This window comes from Neopsephotus bourkii, unplaced genomic scaffold (assembly GCF_033783945.1).
Source record: "Neopsephotus bourkii isolate Nb327-2 ecotype Australia unplaced genomic scaffold, CSIRO-AGI_Nbou_v1 NB_1637, whole genome shotgun sequence".
Classification (NCBI taxonomy): Eukaryota; Metazoa; Chordata; class Aves; order Psittaciformes; family Psittacidae; genus Neopsephotus; species Neopsephotus bourkii.
Genome location: NW_026902112.1, coordinates 9,432,614 through 9,455,966, shown reverse-complemented (window position 1 = coordinate 9,455,966; position 23,353 = coordinate 9,432,614). Strand labels below are relative to the sequence as shown.

Sequence of the window (23,353 nt, the reverse complement as noted above, 5' to 3'; positions counted from 1 at the left end):
ATTCAGCTCAGTCCTGCAAAGCAAAACAGACTGATTTAAGTCAAATCCCAGGTCTTCCTCTTACCTTTTTCTGTGTGCAGTGTTCTTCCTACAAAGTTCATAAACTCAAATGTGATTTTGAGGTAGTCACAAACAAAGGCACTTCACAGAACACCTCCAAAGGACACAAAGTTGTGCCTGTACTGAGAAAAGTAGTGGGCAGAACTGTGTGTGTAACATGGTAAAGAAGACAATACAGAAAATCTCTCATTCTCTATACTGCAAATGCATATGCACCAATGCATGTCAGCCAAGGGATAAAGAACAGGATATTCATGAGTTCAACAGTCCCACAAAGAAAGTATTTTCCAGTGCATCATTGTCTTCTAAACATATCTGCTATGAGAATGAGCTCCACATTTCATCCATTGCAGAGGCTCTCTTCAAACACTGTGTACAAGAGTGGAATCCTTTCTCTGCAGAGTCCTAAATGAGAGTACAATTGTTCATTAGGCAACTGAAGAGCAAGGACCTGAACTCAAGAAAATCATAATCCTCTTTTCCTTGAGCTTTATTCCAGCTCCCAAAGCAGCACAGGATGAACAAATGAGAGGAATGACAGAAGCCTTCTCCCTCCTGGCTGACTTAAATTTATGAGGTCATTCATCCAGGGCTTCCCAGTAATGACTTCATGTAGGCAGCAGGGACTCTTGATGCAGCCATCGTACAATGAATTCATACAAGTCAGCAGTATCTTGCCTGTAACTTAAAGTAACTCTTTAATAACAAGAGGAAAATGTAATGCAAGAGGATTGCCTCTGAGACAGGATGCAGGAGGGGAAGATCCACTCCACCCCTGAAATAAGTGCTAGAACATGTCCTCTTCACTATGTCCCACAGCTCAACACAGCTCTCAAAGCCAGTGACCTGGCAGTTAAAGCCCCTATCTCCCACTCTGTTGTTAGGAGAGAAAGAGTACATTTCCAAGGCCACGACTTTAAGGAAGGTGAGGAGAACCCTGTAACTCAGAGGCAAGGCACATGGAACAAGTACTAGTCCTGTATTCTACTTCAAAAATCTGAATCAAATTAGTATCAAAGCCTTCGTGATTCTGGGACAGATTCTGAGATGACTGGTCACCCTGTCTCATCAGAACTCCTACCTAGAAATAAAACTTAGGTTGATAACAAATTCATAGATACTAGAGTTGAATAAACAGAGACTGGAAAATAAAACACTGGAAGATACAATATTAACATCCATTCAGAATCATTCATTGCCAATAGGTTTAGTCAGCAATGGCCACTACTACCCACAAAAACCAATCTCCTTACTTAATGTATTCGGTTCTGTGTTTGAAAAGAAATCTAGAGAACACTATTCTCTAACGTCTAAAATGCCATTTGAAGTGACTGGAAGGACTGCAGGAAGATTTCCTGCCATTTGATCAGATGCTGAAAAAAGGTGAAAAGACCATTTTCCCCAAACGTGGTCACTGTAACCTTTTAGATGGTAGGTGTTCAGCACATTAATGTTACTGTACATGGATAAAGCTTAACACAGTCTTAAAATGAAATAAAGAAGTTGTTCTTCACCAATCCCCCCTGCCCTTGCTGGCTGGACTAATGTCCCAGGGGCCAGTGGAGATGAGGAGGATTAGATCTATACATTCACATCTGCCTGCTATGAATGTGCTGAAATTTGCATGAAGTACAAGAACTCCTTTGATCAAAACACCTCATACATTTTACACATCAAGGGGCTCTACAGCGCAAGTGTGAGCTCACCAAAGCAGCTGAAGGGATCTGGGGAGGGATTTGACAGAGAACAGCGTGATGATGCTAGTGTCACAGCTCCTGCAAAAAGCTGACTCGATCTGATTGATGACAAAGAATCAGAACTGTGTATGGACAAAATAGGAAAAAATACTAGGTTTTGCAGTATCAGGTTAACTAAATGAAAATATAGGGATCGTGGGTTGGTGATTGTGGGAGATTTAGATTAGAACTTAAGCAGAAGTTGTCCCTGTGAGGGTGCTGAAGCGCTGGCACAGGGTGCCCAGAGAAGCTGTGGCTGCCCCATCCCTGGCAGTGCTCAAGGCCAGGTTGGACACAGGGGCTTGGAGCAAGCTGCTCCAGGGGAAGGTGTCCCTGCCTGTGGCAGGAGGTTGGGGCTGGATGAGCTTTAAGCTCCCATCCAACCCAGACCCAGGTTGTATGATTCTGTGATGTGTGTATTAACATCAGTAACTTTTTGGTGCCTTTATAGAATAGATTCTATAAAATAGCTTCTATAACATATAATAGCTTGGGTTGGAAAGGACCTTAAGATCATCCAGTTCCAACCCCCTTGCCATGGGCAGGGACACCTCACACTAAACCATCTCACCCAAGGCTCTGTCCAACCTGGCCTTGAACACCGCCAGGGATGGAGCATTCACAACTTCCCTGGGCAACCCATTCCAGTGCCTCACCACCCTCACAGGAAATAATTTCCTCCTTATATCCAATCTAAACTTCCCCTGTTTAAGTTTTAACCCATTACCCCTTGTCCTATCACTACAGTCCCTAATGAAGAGTCCCTCCCCAGCACCCCTATAGGCTCCCTTCAGATACTGGAAGGCTGCTCTGAGGTCTCCACACAGCCTTCTCTTCTCCAGGCTGAGCAGCCCCAACTTTCTCAGCCTGTCTTCATACAGGAGGTGCTCCAGTCCCTGGTCATCCTTGTGGCCTCCTCTGGACTTGTTCCAACAGTTCCATGTCCTTTTTATGTTGAGGACACCAGAACTGCACTCAGTACTCCAGGTGAGGTCTCACCAGAGCAGAGTAGAGGGGCAGGATCACCTCCTTCAACCTGCTGGGCACGCAAACCAGCAGTTGGTTTTAGTTGGTTAAGTCTGTACCCTCTAACCATGAGGCTGCACATCCCACTATCCCCCTGACAGTTGTAACGCTCCATCTGGGTGGCATTATTCACTGCTAAAGTAATACCTGATCCCTCAGGGTTACTCATGCCACTGGCTCTACTGCTTAAACATGAGAACTCCCCCATGGGAACAATCTGCAGCATCAGGACAGCAGCAGATTGTAACTAATGATACAGGCATTGTTGTTTTATTTCTATGTACTTATAAATTAGGTATCCACTATATACTTTCCCTTCACCAGTGCCAGCTCTATGTAGACTCATGTATGCAGTTGAAGACTTCTTCATTTGAGGTTGATTTAGAGGATTCAAAAGGAGTAACATTCTTTTTCTGATGAACGTTACTGTGTATTTTGTGAAATATTTAACACCTTGCCATTTTCTCCTTTTTTTTTCTCTCCAAATACCCCTGCATTTCTTCATCACAGCTTGAAGCAGCCCTGCAGTTCAGAGCTACCTGTCTCTCACAAGCCTGCTCTCTGGTTGCTTTAATGAATATTCACCATCCTGCAGAAAAGCTGGAATGCCTCACTGCAAAACCACTGGAAAGAACTAGTTCTCTTTAGAGCCATTATCCCCAGCTCCATCACTTAATAAAAGGAAAGACAATACATGCTGCACTGTAATGAAGTTTCCTACCTTTTTGTTTATTCCAATGCAGCACAGGTTTAATAATCATTGTAAATTAAATGACATAATAGCCTGAACTGGACAAATAACACCATTAGCATTGAACTGAATGTCTTGCCTCAATGTTAGTCATTCGATAATAAATTATAAGGGGACTTTTTCCTACCTACCAACAACCTCTGTGCAGACAGGGCAAGAAAATCATTTTGCTTTTCTGCAAGATCTCAAGAATCAGAAGAAAAGAAGCATCTTCAAAGGCAAAGGTGTAAGTCTCAGCTTATAAAGGTTTAGCTATGTAAAGATTCAGGTGAATTACCTGGGATCTCCTGGTGTCAACTGAGAAAACAGGGGCAATCAGTGAGCAATTCACTGTCCTCTCAATAGGAAGGAAGCTTCTGGAAGCACCTTTCTCACAGGCAAATAGTTTGGATGAGGGCCTGAAGATGGAGGGGGAAAATGGCAGAGATTTGAATTTAGATGCCTTGTAGTCCATGCAGAAGCCATGACTAGCATCCTGCTCATGTCCCATGAGCTTCTGCTGAAACTTATAACGTAACTTCTCAGTCACTGGATGTGAGCACAGCTCCTCTGCCAGCTGAGAGCCTGGATCCTCGGGTTTGACGGAACTTTCTCTACATTGGACTAAAAATTACATTCTGTAACATGAGGAAGATTTCCTAGCAAGTGTTTCACCAAAATCAGTGTTTTCACAAGCATTTTGCTGATGAAAGAAAGCAACAAGAAATCAAGATAAAAATCATCACAAGGACCTGAAACAGAAATTGCCCCAAACAATGAACGTGATCTATTATTTGGGCTTGCCTTCATCCCATTAAAACCAATGGGAAAGCTCCAAAGAACTCCTTTTCCATATGAAAGAGGGTAACTATTAAAAGATTGAGCAGAAACAGAAGGTTCAGATTCACAGTTTTACCACTGCTCCAGCTTTACTCTGTTTCCTCCATAAATCACCCACACATCTCTTAATTGTTTTCCACCTGTGATATGAAGAAAATGGGTAGAATGATGTTGCCCAGAGAACCTACAGAGGATAAAGTTATAAAAACACAGGGACAGTACTTATTTAGTAAGGCAAAGACAGTCAGAAAGATTCCTAAAGGAAGAACGTTTATTAAAGCTGTGCATAAAATCAATAGAATCATAGAATAGAATCACAGCCCCAACTTTCTCAGCCTATCTTCATACAGGAGGTGCTCCAGCCCCTGATCATCCTCGTGGCCCTCCTCTGGACTTGTTCCAACAGTTCCATGCCCTTTTTATGTTGAGGACACCAGAACTGCACACAATACTCCAGGTGAGGTCTCATGAGAGCAGAGTAGAGGGGCAGGGTCACCTCCTTCGACCTGCTGGTCACGCTCCTTTTGATGCAGCCCAGGATACGGTTGGTTTCTGGGCTGCGAGCACACACTGAAGCCGGCTCATGTATCCAGTGCTGCTCCTGTGGGTGCCCCATTTGGGTAGGTCTCTGTGCAGTACCCGGGTCTACTTGAATGCTGGTGCCTCTGCAGGGGGAGATGATAGCAGAAGCAGCAGCACAAGTATTATGGACAAACATGAGAATATGATCAGCTAGAACACGAGTTTTAAGTTAGCAATCTGGCGAGCCTGAGCTGCAGAGGGATAGGATAAAGCAAGCATTGCTGTTCCCTTGTATGTGCAGGATATAGCTGTGGAGAGGAGCAATTTGCCTTCTAGGTCTGTTCATACAGTGAACAATGTGTGAATTTGGCAACTCCAACACTGCCTCAGCTTTCCAGTGTGAAACCCAGGAATCTTCTCCACTAGTTTGCTCAGAGGGTAGAGCACTTTGACATCTTTGGATGGAGGCTGAGACAAAGGAGAAATGATTAATACTGGGGATCAAATGCTGGGAAGGGTTATTTACAGCAATCCCTGCTATTGCTAACAACCATATCATAAACATTTATGGAGCTCCTTTTTCTCTCTCATTTTCTCTTTCCAGTATTTATGCTGCTCCTTCCCTCTATATTAATCAGAAAATATACTCCTGTTTTACTCATGCATTTCCTTCCATTTTTACTATCCCAGCCCTCAAGAACATCCAGTTTTTCATGTGTGTTACTGTGAACACCCTTTTTACTGATCTTCCTTCCCTCCTTCCTTCCTTCTTTCCTTCCTTTGAACTTATTATATGGTGCTCAACGCATCTGTATCATGTTCAGAGCTCACCTGACGGACTGGCTTCCATAGGGGATTGGGGCATTTTAGGTGGGATTCACCTGAAAAATTGCATGTACAGTCTAGGTTGTCTCCCTTGAGTTTCCCTGTAGTGCCCTGAAAACTGATAAACATAGGTAAGCTAAACAGCGTGAGTTGTCTTACCAGAAAGTCAACTACCCATGTTTGCTCAGATGAATCATTGCACCATAGCAGGGACACCTTCCACTGGAGCAGCTTGCTCCAAGCCCCTGTGTCCAACCTGGCCTTGAACACTGCCAGGGATGGGGCAGCCACAGCTTCTCTGGGCACCCTGTGCCAGCGCCTCAGCACCCTCACAGGGAAGAGCTTCTGCCTAAGAGCTCAGCTCAGTCTCCCCTCTTTGAGTTTAAAGCCCAGCACAAGAGGGACGTGGAGCTGTTGGAGCGAGTGCAGAGGAGGCCATGGAGATGCTGCAAGGGCTGGAGCAGCTCTGCTCTGGAGCCAGGCTGAGAGAGCTGGGCTGGGGCAGCCTGGAGAAGAGAAGGCTCCTGAAGGGGAGACCTTAGAGCAGCTCCAGTGACTGAAGGGGCTGCAGGAACCTGACAGAGGGGGGACTGAGATTAGGCAGTAGGCAGATCACCCCCGCTGACAGCACCGGCGCCCCCCGCACCTGAGGCGAGCTCTCCGCGCCTGCGCGAGGCGGGGCGGGGCGGTGCCCCCCGGTGCGAGGGGCGGCAGCGTGACCCCCCCTCCCCGCCCGCAGCCATGTTAGTGCGGGAGGGAGCGGAGAGGGCAGCCGCGCATCCCATGGTGCAGCGCGCCGGGAGGGCGGGGAGCGGCCTGGGGTGGCCGGGCCGGGCGGGCAGGCGGGGAGCGCACGCACAGGGGCTGCCCGCGCACACCCAGCGGCAGCGGGGCCGCCTCAGTTCCCCCCTCCACCGGCGGGACGGGTCCGCTGCTTCCCCGCCCCTTCGCCACAGCCCCTCCGCCGGCCGGAGGCGGCTGCCCGCGGCGCGGTGAGTGCTGAGGCGGGGAGCGGGGGTCGCGGCGGCACCAACTTACATAACGGGGAGGGGGCAAGGGGTCTGCGCGGAGCGGGTTCTCCTTCCCTGTGTTTCCTCTCCTCAGGGGACGAGCCGCCCGTTACGGCTGTATCCCTCAGGAGGGGCTGCAGCGGGGACCCCCCCACCGTGTGTCCGCACACGAACGGTGCCCGCGGCTGAGGTGCGAGCGGAGGGCTCCGGGGGTGTGGGCTGGGGTCCGGGCAGAGCCGCTTCCCCTCGTCCTTGCCTCCCTCCCTCTCCCCAGCGGAGCCTCGCTGGGCGGTGCTGCGGGGACGGGCAGGGTGGGAAGGGAACGGGAGAAGAGGAGGCTGCGGGCAGAGCAGCGCTGCACCGCCGGGCCCGGAGGCGAGCCCCGCCGCTACCTCGCTCCCCGCCCGGCCCGGAGGCTCGGCCGCGCCGGTCGGTCCCACCGGATGTGCCGGGAGGCGGCTCGGTGAGGCGGAGCGGGACGGTCCGTAGGGTAAACAAAGGGAACGGGAAGGGAGGAGGAGACGGAGGGGGTGTCCGCTCGCTCCGGAGCCGGGCTGCGTGCCGTTGCCTCTGCCTGTCCGCAGGCGCTGCTGAATCTGTGGTGGCCTCATAGAGGCGCGGGGGAAGTGCTGAGGTTTATGCTTCCCCTGTGTGTTGGGTGGTTTTGGCATTCAGGGGTTCGTGTGTGTGGGTTTGTTCTGTTACTGGGCTCGCTGGGGAGTGGGGTCGTGTGGCCCAAAGCAGCTCTGTGCTCCCAGACACGGTTTAACCCGGAGCAAGTGTTCCCAGCGTGGCTGCTGGTGGGCCCACAGAGGTTGGGTTACACAGAGGAGCCTTTGCACTTCTTGAAGAAATCCGATATATTTTCCTTTCCGGTTGTAAACCCGATTTTGGAGCATAGTGAGGATCGTACCTCTGCAGCTGGAGCAGAGTATCTTTCCCCTTAATCCCTGGAACTAATTCTGAACCATGTGCTGTGTATCGCCAGTTTTCACATCTATTCTCTTCCCAAACTTCCTTTACTCGGAGGATTCTCTTTTGGAACACGGGGGTAATCTTTCTCATTGATTTCCCTTTCTTTTTTCTGGCTGGAAGACTGTTCTCTGTATTGTTTCTGTGTTGGCTGACTTGCAGTCACTCTCATTCAAGTGTATCCCGTAGGTCCTGGCACTCTGCAGCATCAGCCAGCAGCTGAGATTTTGGCACTTTGAGTAGGATAATAGCAGTGCCATAGTAAATGGGGTGAACAAAAAGTTCACTCGAAAGGAGGAACACTTGGGGATCCATATTGAAGTGTTCAATGGAAGTGGTAGCTTAGAAGTGGCATGGTATTGTGGTGTCCTTTAAAGCAGTCAGACTCATTTGGTTGTTTAATATGTTTTCTTTCCCCTTCCTGTGTTAACTGGAAAAGCCCCACATTCCTCAGAGCTAATCTGCCTTTATCATTTCTGCTTCTGTTAAACCTGGGTAAGGTCAAGAGCGTAACTGGATTTGGGCCAGAAAATATTAACTGTTATGTAGTTATTTGGAACAGTTTGTTATCTTACTGAGGGTGCCCATGTCCGAAATTCCACCACTTCCGTTCTCCACCCGGCTCCTTTTTTGTTACCTCTGGAATCAGGCTGTTATCCTACCTCCTATCTTTGTTGGAACACCTTTGCCTCTGTTGGTGTGGTTTGTGGATGGGCGCCACAGCCTTTGCTTTCTTTATGGCTGAGATTCTGTAAGGAATGCAGAGATTGGAGCCCATGAAATACATTTAATGGACCTAAACTCTGAGGTACTGTTAACAAAACACCTAAAAGAGGGGAAAAACACCAGTTGCTGGGACACAACCGTTCTCGCACAGGGCTGCTGTTGTTCAGGCCTGTTCAACAAGAGAAACAGTTGTGGAATTATTTTGTCTTTTGTGCTGTTATGTCTCATCCATTTTTCTGTAGAATGTGGCTTAATGTTTGTGTTGGTTGCCTTTTTATTTGGTGGGGAAGTTGAAATGGCCACATGAAAGGCAGATGGCATAGTCCACACTTGTCAAAATCTCTAAGCTTTATTTGTCCTCAGCCTTAGGTATTAGTAAAAGTACTCCATATGTGTAGTAGTAACTAGTAGTGTGTCTGGTACTTCTACCAGAAGGGAGTATTCTTAGGCTGTTCAGTGTGTCTTGAACACATAATTTGTTGAAATAGCTTTAAAATGGTTTCAACTTCTCCATACCCAGTGATGTAACTTTTTGCTTCAAAGTATGTTACATGCTGTTGAATGGGCTTTTTTGGATTATAGAGGTTTACCGCAGGATGACTAATAGTTGAATGGGGGAATCTTGGTTTTGTAAGTTCCTTCCCCAAGCTAATAAGACTCTTGGGGGGTGCTTGAGGGGGAGGAAAGCAGGAGTGCTTTTTGGAGGTGAAGTAACAAACAAGGTGGTTTTGATGGTTTAGGAGATTGTCTTCTGATTTTTAATGCATCTGTGAATATGGTTGTTCTCAGGGAAACTCAAGAAACACGAAGTTGCTTCTTGCCATTTGCAGAACAAAATGTGTGTTTTCTTCCCCTGGTAGTAGGCATGTCCACGCGTAGCAGTACTTTCATGTGATGTAACACTCGCAGTAACAATACAGGCTATTCTGTTATTCCCATCCCCGTTTTATCTCTCAGGCTTTGGGGAAAAGTCTTTTTCACTATGACAGAGAACTTTGTGTTCTCAAAGTGCAGTTTTCAGGTTGTGTTGCTGGATGTTCTTAAATGCACATGTCCGTTCGCTTACAGGTTTTTAGCAGCTGCCTGCACTGGTGTTTAAACAATAGTCATGTTTTGAGGAGTTCTGGTACCTATAAGTAGGTTGTAATTTGCTGTAAAATCTGTTTGTTCAAAGCTCAAATGTTTTTAGTCTTTTTATCTTAAATTGAACATTTATAGCTTTACATTTGCTGTAGATTATTGCAGAAGGTGCCTTTGTACTCATGTTCTGGATGAATTTCAATACGTTGGTAGGAAGTATGTAAAAAGGACGCTCTTATGGTAGTATTTGTGCTCTAGCTCTTTTTTTCCCTTGTGTAACAGCTGCTACTCTGGGATACAAGCAGTGAAAACATGGGGTTTATGTACATTTGAGTCTTCATTTCAGACAGCTGTCACTGAAACTTCAAATGTGACACTGATTTAGCTCCATCGGATGTGGTTTCCAGGCTGAATCTGGGTTTCCTCTCATCTCCTGTTACTGTAAATCTAAAGTTTTAAGTGCCATTGCTGAGTAACATGAAAACATGAACATATTGACTGAATTTGTTGGAAAGGTTTAAATTAGAGGTCAGGATGATAAAAACTGCAATAAGCATATCCTTACTTTCAGCTCTTGCATGGAACAACAGCAGAAATGATTTAGGAGCACTCTAAACCTCTTAATTTTGATGTACTTATTTAGCACCGAACAACAGCGATGATTGTCTCTCTGAAGGGTAACTGCTACATGATAGTAATTGTGTACTTAAAAGCTGTCTGTTTTGTTTTGAACTGTTTGAAGAACCCCTAGAGCTTAATGCAGACGAAGGCAAGTTTGGAGTTTGTGAATTGGTAGCAAGTTCAAGGGAGTCTCTTGGTTTTTATGTGACTGCCACTTAGGGACCTCTGAAGCCCAGTGTGTTTTACCACAGCATTCAACGAATGTGTTTTATTGTGTCTGTTAGAAGGGCAGGAAATTGAAGGAATGGAAAATTAAACAGGGAACATGATATCCAGATAGATATCTGGTTTTAAGTAGTCTCCTTGGGGTGGGAGAACAAGAACTTCTGTGGAGATGATCTAGTAGATATATGTAAAAGCTCTCATTTTGCATGTCCTGCTCTCCATATTCAGATGAGCTGTTGAGGAAAGTGGCTATTTGGGAACTGAACTGTTTAAAAACCTTCAGGTTTTATGCTTTAGGTTTAAATGTTCATTTTCCCTGTCCTGTTCCTTTGCAACTTAAGGTTCTTTCTTTTGTATAAGTTTCTGAAGGTGGGAGTTTGATGCTTGCTCTGCAGTTAGTTTCCTGACAGCGGGATGTGAGTCTTGCAGTTGGGGGAACTTTTGACTGTTAGGTCTTCATGAACAGAAAGTGATTTAAAAAAACCCAACCTCACAAATAAAAACCATCAAAGAACCAAAACCACAAAATGCTTCAGATGTGGCTTGATCTGATTTCCTCTGTGAAAGTAGAGATGAGACAGTTGTGATGTCTTGTGCTGGAAGGTGTGAACTACGAAAACTTGCCAAGGGATGTTCTGAAAGCTAAATCAGTGGCTGTTGGAAGGAGTTGACACAGCGTATTGTGTATAAGAAAGAAATAGTCTCAGGGATGGCAGAACCACATAAACCAAATGCTCTCTGTCTCTAATAGTACTTGAAATCTGGAGGAGCACATCACTGATGGTGTTAGTAGATGAAGAAGGGATTGGAAAATAGCTTCTGAAATCTGGTTTACAACATTTGAATACCACTTGTGTTGAGTAGAAATCATCATGGAAGAGGTAAATAACAAAAGCTGATGGCACCAGGCTTTGGTAGAGAACAGGTGATGATTCCCTTGCATCAGTGTTGACTATGGGTAGAACTAAATTGTCTTCAGATCTGCAGCAGTCCACAATTGAACTGGTAATGCTCTCCTGTACTGGATTTCCTTTGTTCCCTCTGACTTTAAGACTGTTTTTTCCACTCTCCACACTGGTCCTCTGCCCTTTTTTATCATGCTCAGTGCAGAAAGGACATGTAGAAAAGTTTCAGTAGTTTTTGTTGGCTTCCCAGTGCACCAGAGCGCTTTCTTTCCCACCGGGAAGGGGAACTGAGAAGCATTCAACTTGGTTTCATTTTGCTGCAGGCTTCCAACTTCATAGAGTTTAATATAGGTCAGTTTAGAGATTAATCCATAAGGTTAATCTTGACCCTTTCCCTGCCCGTGGAGCTGTAATTTAACTCATTTTAAGACCCTGAACTAATTGCCTTTCTTTTGAGCAAATGTGTATAACCAAACATGTGCATCAGTTGTCCTGGAGACCGTAGTAGGAGATTACATCTTTCTTGCTGCTATTGTTGTAGATACGTTGATGAACAATAAATTTAGAAGCATTTAGGCAGTGTATATGTCAAGAGCCCTTAAATGAGGCATTTCTGTTGCTTTTGCAGATGTAGGGATAGAGCCGAAGCCGTTTGCACTGCTGGGGACAGTAAGAAAGAGGTCAGAGGGCTCCAGTGCCTGTGAACTGTTCCTGCTTCCTGCTGCCAGGCATGGGGTTCTCATTGTTTACCCACATGAAAATGTGCAATTCCTGCTTTTGTTTGATTTGGGGGGTTGGGGGAGGGGAGAGGGAAGGGACCATCTGGGGCTGGGAAGTATCTTTGGAAAGCAGAGACAATTTTTCTTTTAGTCCCATTGAAGTTCCTGGGAAGGATTTGAAGCAGCAGCTGATTTTTTTTTTTTTTTTTATTTACTTATTTTCATATGGGAAGAGGGAGCTGTGCTCTTTCCTGTTTCCTTGCTGCTGGGATAGCACATTATTTGCTTGCACGGAATAAGAGGAGTCTAGTTCAGCAGAAGCTCAGATGAGCTAAATGATGATGTTTGACAGGTCTGAAGGCACCTTTTTAACCAGGTACTTGGCTCTTCTCCCCAGGCCTTTCTTAATGCTGCCAGGAGTATTTACTGATACAATCCATGGGATGTGTAATAGCCAGGAAGTCTCTAGTCCATCAACATTTGATACTGCATTTCCTAGCATTGCCTTCAGCATTCCTGCTACTGGAGGTACTAGTGAGACTTTTAAATCTCAGTGTCTGAGTAAGACCCAGTGGTGATTTATATCAGTCAATTCCCGTTTCATCCTGTCTGCTGTAGGTTGTATGCTAGTTGTGAACACTGGGGCAAGTTTGCCCTCAGTAATACTCTGTAGCATTGAGATCCAGAAATTCTGTGATCCTGGAAAGAGAATTTATTCTTACTGATTTTAGCCAATCTTTAAATTATTTTTTTTCTATGAAACTTACCATGAAAGCATAAAATGTGGTGGTATTTTCTTCTTTTCACATAGGTATTTGTTCCTGATTTCCTTTTCTGGACTAGGCAGTTGTAATCTTTCCTTTGAGGGGGAAGAATTGTATTCTGGTTTAGAAGACTGGAATTTTTATTGCCCACCTTTTCCAAGTAAAGGTTAATCCAGAAAGGAGAAAAATAAAGCCACTGTTTAAAAGAGCACTGTTCCTTCTCATTTTTGGTTAATTCCCCAAGCTGTTTACCATTTTTTTTTTCCTTTGCTATTCCTAATACTCTTCAAGCAGAAATTCCTTTTGCTAGTGGCTGAATGCTCCTGTGGTTCCTTTAAGCTTGCTTATACCACAGGTTTTAGGAGATTGCTCCTTCATCCCTTTGCTTCTTCACTGCTGCTCTTCTGCAGGAGAAGCTGTTTAAAGGCAGAGATGCTGCTTCATAATTGATTTTACATTCCAGGCAGTAGCACACCAAAGGAACATATAACAGGTACCTTCGTAGCTCAGTTGTTTGAACTATCTGTAAAGAGTTAAACTTCATACTTGAATTATTAGTCCTTATGTCCCTTTCTTCACTGTTTTCCCCAGCAAGTGCAAGAAATTGGTGGAGGTGTTCTTGTATTTTTGCCAGTGCCTCAGACCTCTTGTGCCTGATACCACTGTTTTTGTTAACCAGCGGTGGGAAGAGATGGGAAGCACTGATACAACTGCAGTATAGGAAGTCAAGAGGCAAGAATTGTATTTCTGCCTCTTCTCTGGCTGCTTCTTTTCCTTTTGATAACTGAAGTAATTTAACTGCTGTGCTGTTGTTTATTCCTCTATAAAATATGGACAGTGCTTTGCTCAGGGTTCATCCTGAAGTGTTTTTCTGTAGAGAGATTTGAAGTAGCCCTCACGAGGAGAAGGAGAAACCATGATGTGGGATCAAAGTTCTTTGTTTAAGGTGCCATCTTTCTGCTTGGGATGAGCCTTGGCATGGCTGTTGCAATTAATTCACCTTTGTGAGTGTATTCATTAACCTTTCATGGTGCCTGACTCAGAACTGCATTTGACTTACTAAATCACTCAGTTTTATGGGGGGGGAAAGCTGGTTGAGAATAAACATACAAAGATGCACCTCCCAATCCACAAGTTGGAGGGTTTTAGTCTCTTGAATTCCAGTTTTAATTGCATTGAAGACTTGAATTTTGTGATGTTTTGAATTTGTTTTCTATCACCAGCCTTCACTCAGGAGACCTTTACATGCTGCAGACATGGAAGGGGCTTTTGCCTGCAGTGAAGCTCTTCACAAGCATTACAAATGGCATTTCTGTTCTGACAGCACCATTATGGGAATACTGTTAATTAATGGCTTAAAAAAAAAGGAATTCAGAGTTCTTATCAGGGCTCATTTTCTATTTGAGGCTTAAGCACTGAAATAGATGCTTCCATATTCCAGTTGGTTTATTAATTCTTTTAATTTTCACTAGAGTTTGTATAAATCACAAAGCTGGCTGTTTTCTGTGCTAGTTCTGGTGCCTCTCAGCTTACAGCCTCTCTTCCTATTGTGTGTAGTGCATTTTGAATTGTGTTCTAATACCTGCTCAAAACAAACTTCTCAAGTCCTACAAGAGTGAAACTGGGATGTGCAGGTTATTGATTCATTGCTGCTCAGTTTGTGATTAACCTTGTTCTGCTGGTGCAGAACTGTGCTGTATCAATGGGGTGAATACTTGGAATACCTGTTCTGTTGGGTTCAGTACTGTTAGAATTTAGTTGGGATTTCAGTTTTGGGCACTGTACATGGAGAAGGGGTTTTCCTCTCTTGGATACTTCTAGTAGCAGAAGATACCTAAGATTGTGATGCACAAGAACTGAAAACTTGAAGATGTTGACGTTTCATCTCCTTGTACTCTTCAGTTACTCAAATACATCAGGCTACTACAAGAATTAAGAAAAAGGCTTATGGGGCTAAACCACTTGACTTAATAGGACTGAAGACTTGGATTACTTGTTTGGGAGGAAGACTCCTAATGCTGAGAGCAACAAACCATTGGAATACATTAGGGAGGGGGACTTTGTCACTGATGGTCTTTAAGAACAAATCGGACATGTCAGAAAAGAAATGCTGTTGATCCCTGCCTCAGGGATGGCACACTGACAGTATGGCCTCTCGAGACCTCTGCAGCAGTGATTTTAGTGATGTGAACAGGTAAGGGAACATGGGGTTGTTATTTTCAGGTGTATACTGATAGTCAAAAAGTAGTTGACAGCAACTCCAACTGTTTTCTCTGAGCTCTTGTAAGCAATTCCTCTCTGTTCTCTTCCTAGCTATTGCCTGGGACTGTGTAGCTTTGGTGTGAATCTGTTGCAGGCGAAGCAGCTTGTATTGTCTTTGGAATGCTGTTCTCAGTTATGGCTGTAAAGGTCATGGAGAGATGATCGTTTTTGGTAAATGAAAGGGTCATGCTCTTGTTTGGAATCAGATGTTACCTGGATGTGGCTTGAAAACCAGGTTACGATAAAGAGCAATATATACATCTACAAATTTAATGGAAGAAAACATGCAAGATGTATATGCATTAACTTCTTCCTGTGCAAGAAAGCGGCCTTAGATGATGGCTTTTCTTATTCCTTTTGGTATCACCCTTTAATTAGTGACTATATTTTTATTATCTAATAATAAACTGAGCTTTGCTTTCTGAGTAATAGGAACTTCTGGTGAATCTATATTTTGATGTCCATCTGTCACTCTTTGATACAATGGTTTGTTTTTTGGCATTGCACCAGTAGCTTCCTCGTAACTGTAAATCCAATAAATCTGTTTTAAAGCAAGTCAGGGTGTTTTGTCATGGAAGGAGTAAATCATTCCTGAGATTGGGAAAGAGAATGAAGTAATCTTCAGTGACAGTGGGTATGGAATGGTGTGCGTGGCTGTGCTCAGTACAGCCTCTGCTGGAAGCAGGTATAATGACGCACCCTGCGTTGGAGATGTTGAAAGTGGATAAACTCCTAGATCCGAGAGCTTTTTAAGCACTGTTGAAATTGAGAGGCAGAAGCTGCTGGAATTAGTGCTATGTCTGAGTTTCCAGGGAGCCTTCAAGCTAAAAGGTGAAGCCAAGTGCTCATCTAAGCAACTTTTGTAAGCTGTTTGTTGTGGTCTGGGAAACTAAAAGTCATTTAACCCCCCCAAACCCTATGGAGGCAAGGGGTAGTCTCGTATCGTTTGTATTAAACTCTGTTTAACCAGTTATAAAAGCACCTGGTCAGACTGGACAGGAAATCTTCATTGTCAAGATAATGGGATAATTTCAGCTTTATGTGGATTTCTTCTTTTGCGTTGACTTTGTAAACTGTGAGACTTCATCCAGTAGTGAGGGGATCTCCTCCAAGGAGGGGATGGCACTGTAATATTCCTTTCATTTTGCCCATGTATTTCATGGCACTATTTAAAGGTTCAATTTTAGCAGAGAAATGGGGGGAACAAAAAGTATATGGTATGTGCTTCTCCTGTGGGAATATTCTGAATTAGATTGAGTTTATTACTTGTATTTTTCGGGCTGTGCGTGGAAATACAAGGAACAAAAAGCTCCTGTGAAACCTAGTTGAAGGATGGAGTCAAAAGAAGGAGCAGGGTGTAACACCAAATGCATTCCTGTTCCACCTTCTGACTAGAGTTCATGTCAATATTTAATCGTTACAAGAAATCACAGAATGGTTTAGGTTGAAAAGAACTTCAGATCATTCAGTTCCAAACCCCCTTTAGCACTAAATCTAGCTTTAGTACTTGGGATTTCGTTCCCTTATTAATGAATATGTGTTACCTCTATGAAATCACTAAACCGCCACGTGGCTTTCTTTAGATTAGGCACCTTTAGAAGGTGGTGTGCAGCATATGTAGATGTTGAATTCCCAGAGTGGGGCTTTAAATGAAGTGAAAGTTTAGTTGTGTTATACGCTACAAGCCCCTGGTTCTTCAGCCGTTGTAGAAGGGTGCGAGTTCCTTTATGAGATGGCAGTTCTGCTCGTATCATGCTGGTTCAGTTCTTTCAACAGCTACTTCTGTGCCTTGTTCTTCTTTCAGCAAAAGAGGAGAGTGAATTCTTAAAGGCAGAGAGTATATCATTGGCTTCATTTTACAACTGAGTCAGCTTTTTTGTCTCTTAAAGGCAAATGGAACCTTTAAACTAATCAGAAACACAGGAGTTTCCCTTGCTAGGAAACAGGTTCTGGAGTTTAATGTATTTATTTGTATGGTCTTTTGGAGATAAATGGGATTAGTGTTGAAGTTTTTTCTTTAGTTCTATTGAAATAGATCCCGAACTACAGTATTCCCAGGGGAGAGTGGGAACATTGCTCATATTATAGCAAACAGCAGATCAGACTGGAACTATGGAACTGAACTGCAGCGATTTGTGAAACTAAATGTACATGAACCACATTTGCTTTAATACCTGACTCCTGAAGTTGATAGAAGGAGGAAAATAAAGCAAGACCTTGTGGGTGCTGAGTCAAGGTTGGTGTTAGAAAGGCAAGATGAAAGTAGTGAGTCTTGTAAAGGATTTGAAACACAGTCAAAATGAAATGGGGAGGGGGAAACCAGGTGCCCATGTGCATATAAAGTGGGTACTTAATGCACAGCTGGCACTTGAAGTGTAATAGGGTTTTGCACCGGGTCTGGGTTACAGCAGTTTTGTGTTGAACTTGTGTTGTTAAATCTTTCTTTATAGGTGATTTTGTGCAGTGACTTTCATGAATAGGAGGTGACTGTATGCATGGACTCCTTTAGTTTATGTTTCTAATCCTGTGTGCATTTGAGATCTTACTGAGGTTTGCCCTTTTTTCTACACTTGGGTTAAAACAATGAAGTTAAAAGTTTCTGTATGACTGGTGGTGGGGCTGATGTGGGTATGTTCTGTGGTGATGTGCTCAGGTTCTGTGTTGTGTCTAGTGAGTATCTTCCAAATTCTGCTTTCTGTTCCATGTTCCTCTGGTATCCAGGTCACTAAGCAATGTTAAGATGAAGTTAGTGCTTGTACACCAGTTACCCCAAAACGCTAATGGTTTCAAGGCTACTAAATCTTCATAGCATTGTGCCCCTTCAAATACTGCCTTGGAGTTGGTAACTTGGCTGTTCTGGGGCTTCTGCTAAAGGCCATGGGTCAGTTGTTACCAGGGCTGTGTATATTCTTCTGTATAGGTTTCGTCCTGGTGTTGCTGCTGGAAGTGCTCCAGGCAGGTCCATCGCCTCATTGTTCAAGGTGAACAGTTCTTCACACAAGATGCAGGGTAGTGTCAAAAACCTGTGTGTACAAGCAGCAGCAGCAATAATAAGGCAGGTACCGCAGTTATAATTCTGTGTCATCTCTGGTTGTTGTGGTTTAAGCCCAAGAAAATACTGCTCGTGTCTAGGAATTGCTGTTCCTTCCCTACACGGCAGAGCTCTTGGAAGTCTTTCCTGTCCACTGTGATCCTCTGTGGAGCTTTCCTGTGACTTACTGTGGTGCCAAAGGGGCATCGTTAGGGACCAGATCTGACAATGTTAAATGCTTTGTAAGGATACAGATTTTGCATTGCATCAAACTTGCTTTGCTGCTGCAGATCAGAAGTAGGAGAGGGAAGTGAAACAAGAATTGAAATGGAGGATCTGGGAGAGGGTTAGGAGGGGAATAGGTGAGGAGTAAATGAGTGATAAGAGCAGAGAGGAGAAATGCTTTTGAACGTAATCCAGGAGGTATTATTTAAGCATAGCTGAAACCAATGAAGCTGAGGAACAAGCTCCACACCTAGAAGATATTTTAATAGTTTTATCTTGGATACTTGGCTTATGTCTTCAGTGATGTGGTGGGTGAAGAAGTCAGACTGGAGACGAAGTGGGGTTATACTGGGAGACTTCAAATTTCAGACAGCTTCTGTGGAGGTTTAGATCTACAAGGAAGGTGCTCTATCTTCTAATTGAAACCCAGGTAGGATTATGCATGCTTTTTAAGAGGAAAATAAGAGTCATAGAAGTGAGTAACAAAAGCAAAGGAAACAGATAAAACCAGACCAGATGGGTCACTTGCAGCCAGTTGGGCAAAGCTGAAAAAGAATGGTTTTCCACTACCAAAAATGTGTTAACATTAAATGTTTTCAATTTACTGAAAACCTTTCCCTTGTGGAGAAAGGCAGAGAGATTTCAAACCTATGGAAAGTTGTTGGGTGTTTTTCCCAGGGTGCACATATATATATATATGTATTTAATGTGGAGAAACTAATTTACAAGAGATCAAATTTTTCCCTGCAGAAGATGTAAATAAAAGCACTATATTTTACCTAACCCAAACCACTTCTTATGTTCGGGCTCCTTTTGACCACTTTGGGAGCTTTAAGCATTTGGCCCTATCAGAATGAGAGTAATTGATGCTTTAAGAAGTGTTACAACTGGTCAGACTGAAGTGTAGGAGAGTCCTTGTCACTGCTTCCTCAGTAGCTGATGAATGAAATGGATCAGTGAATAACCTGTGAAAGTGAATCTTGGGAAGACAGGCCTGGAAATGGCTGAATGCAGGGGAGATGGGAGGATGCTGTGCTCGGATCGTCTCTGACTGCATTACTCATGTAGTAGCTAATGATCAAAGGAGAGGCCCTTTATCAGTACGTCAGGGTTGCCATCCAACATCACATCAGAGTGCTGTGTGTTTGTACACTGACTTTACATACATGGGTAGTTCTGTTGAAAAGCAGTAGCGTAACTTGTGAGGAAAATGTAACATTATTGATGCTTAAGCATTTGGATGATATTTTTCTAGTATAGGGTTCGTTTTGAATGTTGGATGTAAGTCCCATGGTATCACAATTACTTTAACAAATGCTTTAAGGTGCTGTTGACCTAACTTCCCATAGGAGGGAAGGGTCATTACTATCAGCTTTGGGAATTAAAGACAACTTTTGCTGTATGAGAAAACATCTTTAATTGAATTAATAACTGCTCATGTTTCGGAATCTGAGAAGTGGTCTCATGAGTGATTTCCATTTTCATAGAATGGTTTGGGTTGGAAGGGACCTTAAAGCTCATCCAGTTCCAAACCCCTGCCACAGGCAGGGACCCCTTCCACTAGAGCAGCTTGCTCCAAGCCCCTGTGTCCAACCTGGCCTTGAACACTGCCAGGGATGGGGCAGCCACAGCTTCTCTGGGCACCCTGTGCCAGCGCCTCAGCACCCTCACAGGGAAGAGCTTCTGCCTAAGAGCTCAGCTCAGTCTCCCCTCTGGCAGGTTCAAGCCATTCCCCTTGGCCTGTCCCTACAGGCCCTTGTCCCAAGCCCCTCTCCAGGTTTCCTGCAGCCCCTTTAGGCACTGGAGCTGCTCTAAGGTCTCCCCTTCAGGAGCCTTCTCTTCTCCAGGCTGCCCCAGCCCAGCTCTCTCAGCCTGGCTCCAGAGCAGAGCTGCTCCAGCCCTCGCAGCATCTCCATGGCCTCCTCTGCACTCGCTCCAACAGCTCCAGGTCCCTCTTGTGCTGCTGCCCCAGAGCTGGATCAGGACTGCAGGGGGGGTCTCCCCAGAGCACAGCAGAGGGGCAGGATCCCCTCCCTGAGCTGCTGCTCACGCTCTGGGGGTGCAGCCCAGCACACAGGGGGGTTCTGGGCTCAAGCGCACACTGAAGCCAGGTCATGGGGAGCTTCTCATTGACCAACACCCCCAAGTCCTTCTCCTGAGGGTTGCTCTCAATCCAGTCTCTGCCCAGCCTGGGCTTGTGCTGGGGATTGCCCTGACCCAGGTGCAGGACCTTGCACTTGGCACTGTTTAACTTCATGAGGTTGTCATTGGCCACCTCTCAAGCCTGTCCAGGACCCTCTGAGTGGCATTGCTTCCCTTCAGTGTCTCAAGCACACCACGCAGCTCAGTGTCATCAGCACACTCGCTGAGGGCTTTTCATAAAGGGCTGTCCCTGGTGTCCTTCCCGTTGTGTGAAGGCACCAATGATGAACAAATTGTTCCAAATCATGACTGATAATTCCATAAAAACATTCAGAGCAGACACGATTCTGGGGAGTGCTGTTGTTGGCCCCTCACTCTGGTAGGTACAATGGGACAGTTGGCTGACTCTACAGATACCATGTTAACTTCAGCATCAGTATTCCAAGGCACTGCCAGGCCTCTTGTGTGCCACCAAAAAGCACTTCAAGTTCTCAATGGTAGTTTTCCCTGTGGTGTGGATGTGTGTTTCAGGTGAGTGTCTGGCTCCTTTCTGTGCCTTTCATCTACAAATGTTTGTCAGTTTGTTACAGCCTTTAAAAAAGATCTCTGTGGTTTATTTAAACTTTTCCGTGTACTTTATCTCATCACATTCCCATGTGGAAATCTGTAGATGGCCTTTGTGGGAAAACCTGAAGTAGCTGGAGTGAATGAAGCTTCAGAAACAGTTCTTAAACATTGATTTCTGAGTGCTTAACACGTAAGCTTGAGCTTTCTGCTGGTATTGCCTTTGTCCCTGTGGTGTGTATTTGTTAGAGAGGCAAAAGCAGACGTAGCCAGTGAAGTAGCCAGCCTGCCTCTGTAGGTAACTCAGTGCTGGAGTTCTTTCAGGTTCATCCGTTCCTGTAAGAACAACCCCACGACTCTTTCTGGGCAGTGTGCTCTGTGTGTGCAGAGCTACATCTGTCTGTATTTGTTACTTCAGCTAAGAACCGGCTTGGCTGTCCTCTGATGCACGTACCCGGAGGAAATAAATGCTTTTCACTCGTCCCTCCCACATGCCTTTTGTTTTCCTCCAGGGAAGCACTTTCTAATTCTAGCCCTGGATGCTGCTCAGGTTTTGAATCATGCATCAGGGTTTGCAGCGCTCGCGGAATTGTTCTTGCCATGAAATGTATGTGAACTATATTGAAGGTCTGCTTCAGAATCCTCCTTTAACCCTCCCTCTTCTTCAAAATCCCAAACTCATACTACAGCCTGTGGAATTGTTGGTTTACTGTGATGGGACTTGCAGGGTTTGTGGGGTATCTGCTTGACTTCAAAGTAAGGTTCTGGTTTCATTCATGGGTTTTTATTCTGTTTATCTGGTTTTAGCCCTAAGGACTTCCAGCTAAATCATCTTCCCTTGTAAAGAAGGTGATGTGGTGGAGCTTGTTGCTTTGGGAGGTTATCTGTCTTCATACTATAAGTTATTTGCTTGTAAGTCTGATGCATATTTGACTGCTTTGGTCAGGAAAATGCCCTAATCAAGTCTAAATGTTTCATTTCAGATTTCATGTTTCACCCTGTGTTGAGCACCTGCTGCTGAGAGCTGGAAAGGCAACTTAAGGTATGTGGAAGAGCTAAGATCCCACTTTCACACAGGGTTTTATTCTGGGTAGAATGGTTCTAGTTGAGGCATTTTGCTTGTTCTTCCCTAGTAATTATTGTGGAGAAGTCTCATTTTTAAACATTGGGTGTTGAACAAGAATTTCTTTTTATCTTTTTCCTTCAGCTTCCTAGAGCTGGTCTGGCTCTGACTGCCCATTCACTGATGGGGACTTCTCATAAGAGCAGGTAGGGATAGGATAAAGGGGAATGGCTTTAAACTGAAAGAGGGGAGACTGAGATTAGATATAGGGAAGAAGTTCTTCTCTTTGAGGGTACTGAGGCGCTGGCACAGAGTGCCCAGAGAAGCTGTGGCTGCCCCATCCCTGGCAGTGCTCAAGGCCAGGTTGGATGGCACTTAGAGCAAGCTGCTCTAGTGGAAGGTGTCCCTGTCTGAGGTAGGGGTTGGAACTGGGTGAGCTTTAAGGTCCCTTCCAACCCAAACGGTTCATGGCACTTCAGTCTGAAGGGTACAGACATGGGTAGACCTGTGCAGGAAGGAACTTGCTGTGTATGGGGGAATTTGTGAGGTGTTTTCTCACCTGTTACAACTACTTGGCTGGAAATTGTCTGACCAGACTGATGTGCTGGCTTTGGAGTGATATGTCTGATTCTCTCTCCTCGTGTTCTGTTTTCTGCAGTACCTAAAGATTTGTCTTAAGCAGTATCTTTGCTGTAGGGGCGCTTTGCCTTGCCTTAAGTAGTTCAGCTACTAGCAGGAGTAGAGAAGTTGGGTAACCACAGGAATCTGTTTCTGTTCTGGTTTTGATTCCTTGTGACCCCCCTTCCTCAGGGTGAATGGTTATGTTCGCAAACTCCAGTTTTCTACTTCACTATACTTGGTATTTCTGACTTCTGCTTTTATTGTGGCTGACAAACATGAATGTTTGGGATACTCTTTCATTTCAATGTGGCTAAAACAATGTGGTTGGATCTCCTCCCCCTGCCCCTTTTCTGGTTTGTAGGTGTGAGTTTCCCTACAGCCTTTCTTGTTGGTAGTTTGGGAGCCTGTATTGTATTATTGTTGCTTAAGCTTTGGCAGCTGGTAATACTCATTTTGTGCTACTTCAAGAGTGCTTTTGCATCTAGATCTGGAACTGTGTCACTTATTTCATGAACACACTTGAGAACAAAGGAGATATGGCTGCTCTGCATTTCATGTGGACAAGGCCATTAGTGAGACATCAGGCTGTTACCTTGCATCTCAGCTTCAGAGTATTGCCACTCCAGGGTCTCTCCACATTTTCACCTAAAGGAAATAGCAGAGGGTCACTTGGTGTCTCCTATC

The 23,353-nt window shown here is 44.7% G+C and overlaps 1 protein-coding gene and 1 long non-coding RNA gene across 3 annotated transcripts in view; one reads left to right on the top strand and one right to left on the bottom strand.

Moving 5' to 3' along the window:
• Positions 1–23,353, bottom strand: part of LOC133223477 (uncharacterized) — a 254,198-nt gene that overhangs the window by 56,109 nt on the left and 174,736 nt on the right. The window lies entirely within an intron of this gene.
• Positions 7,067–23,353, top strand: part of PTK2 (protein tyrosine kinase 2) — a 201,829-nt gene continuing 185,542 nt past the window's right edge. For both annotated transcript variants that reach the window (XM_061374197.1, XM_061374196.1), the window contains exons 1-2: positions 7,067–7,212; positions 21,969–22,027. The gene's annotated coding sequence lies outside the window, so the exon portion shown is untranslated. The remainder of the gene's footprint in view (positions 7,213–21,968; positions 22,028–23,353) is intronic.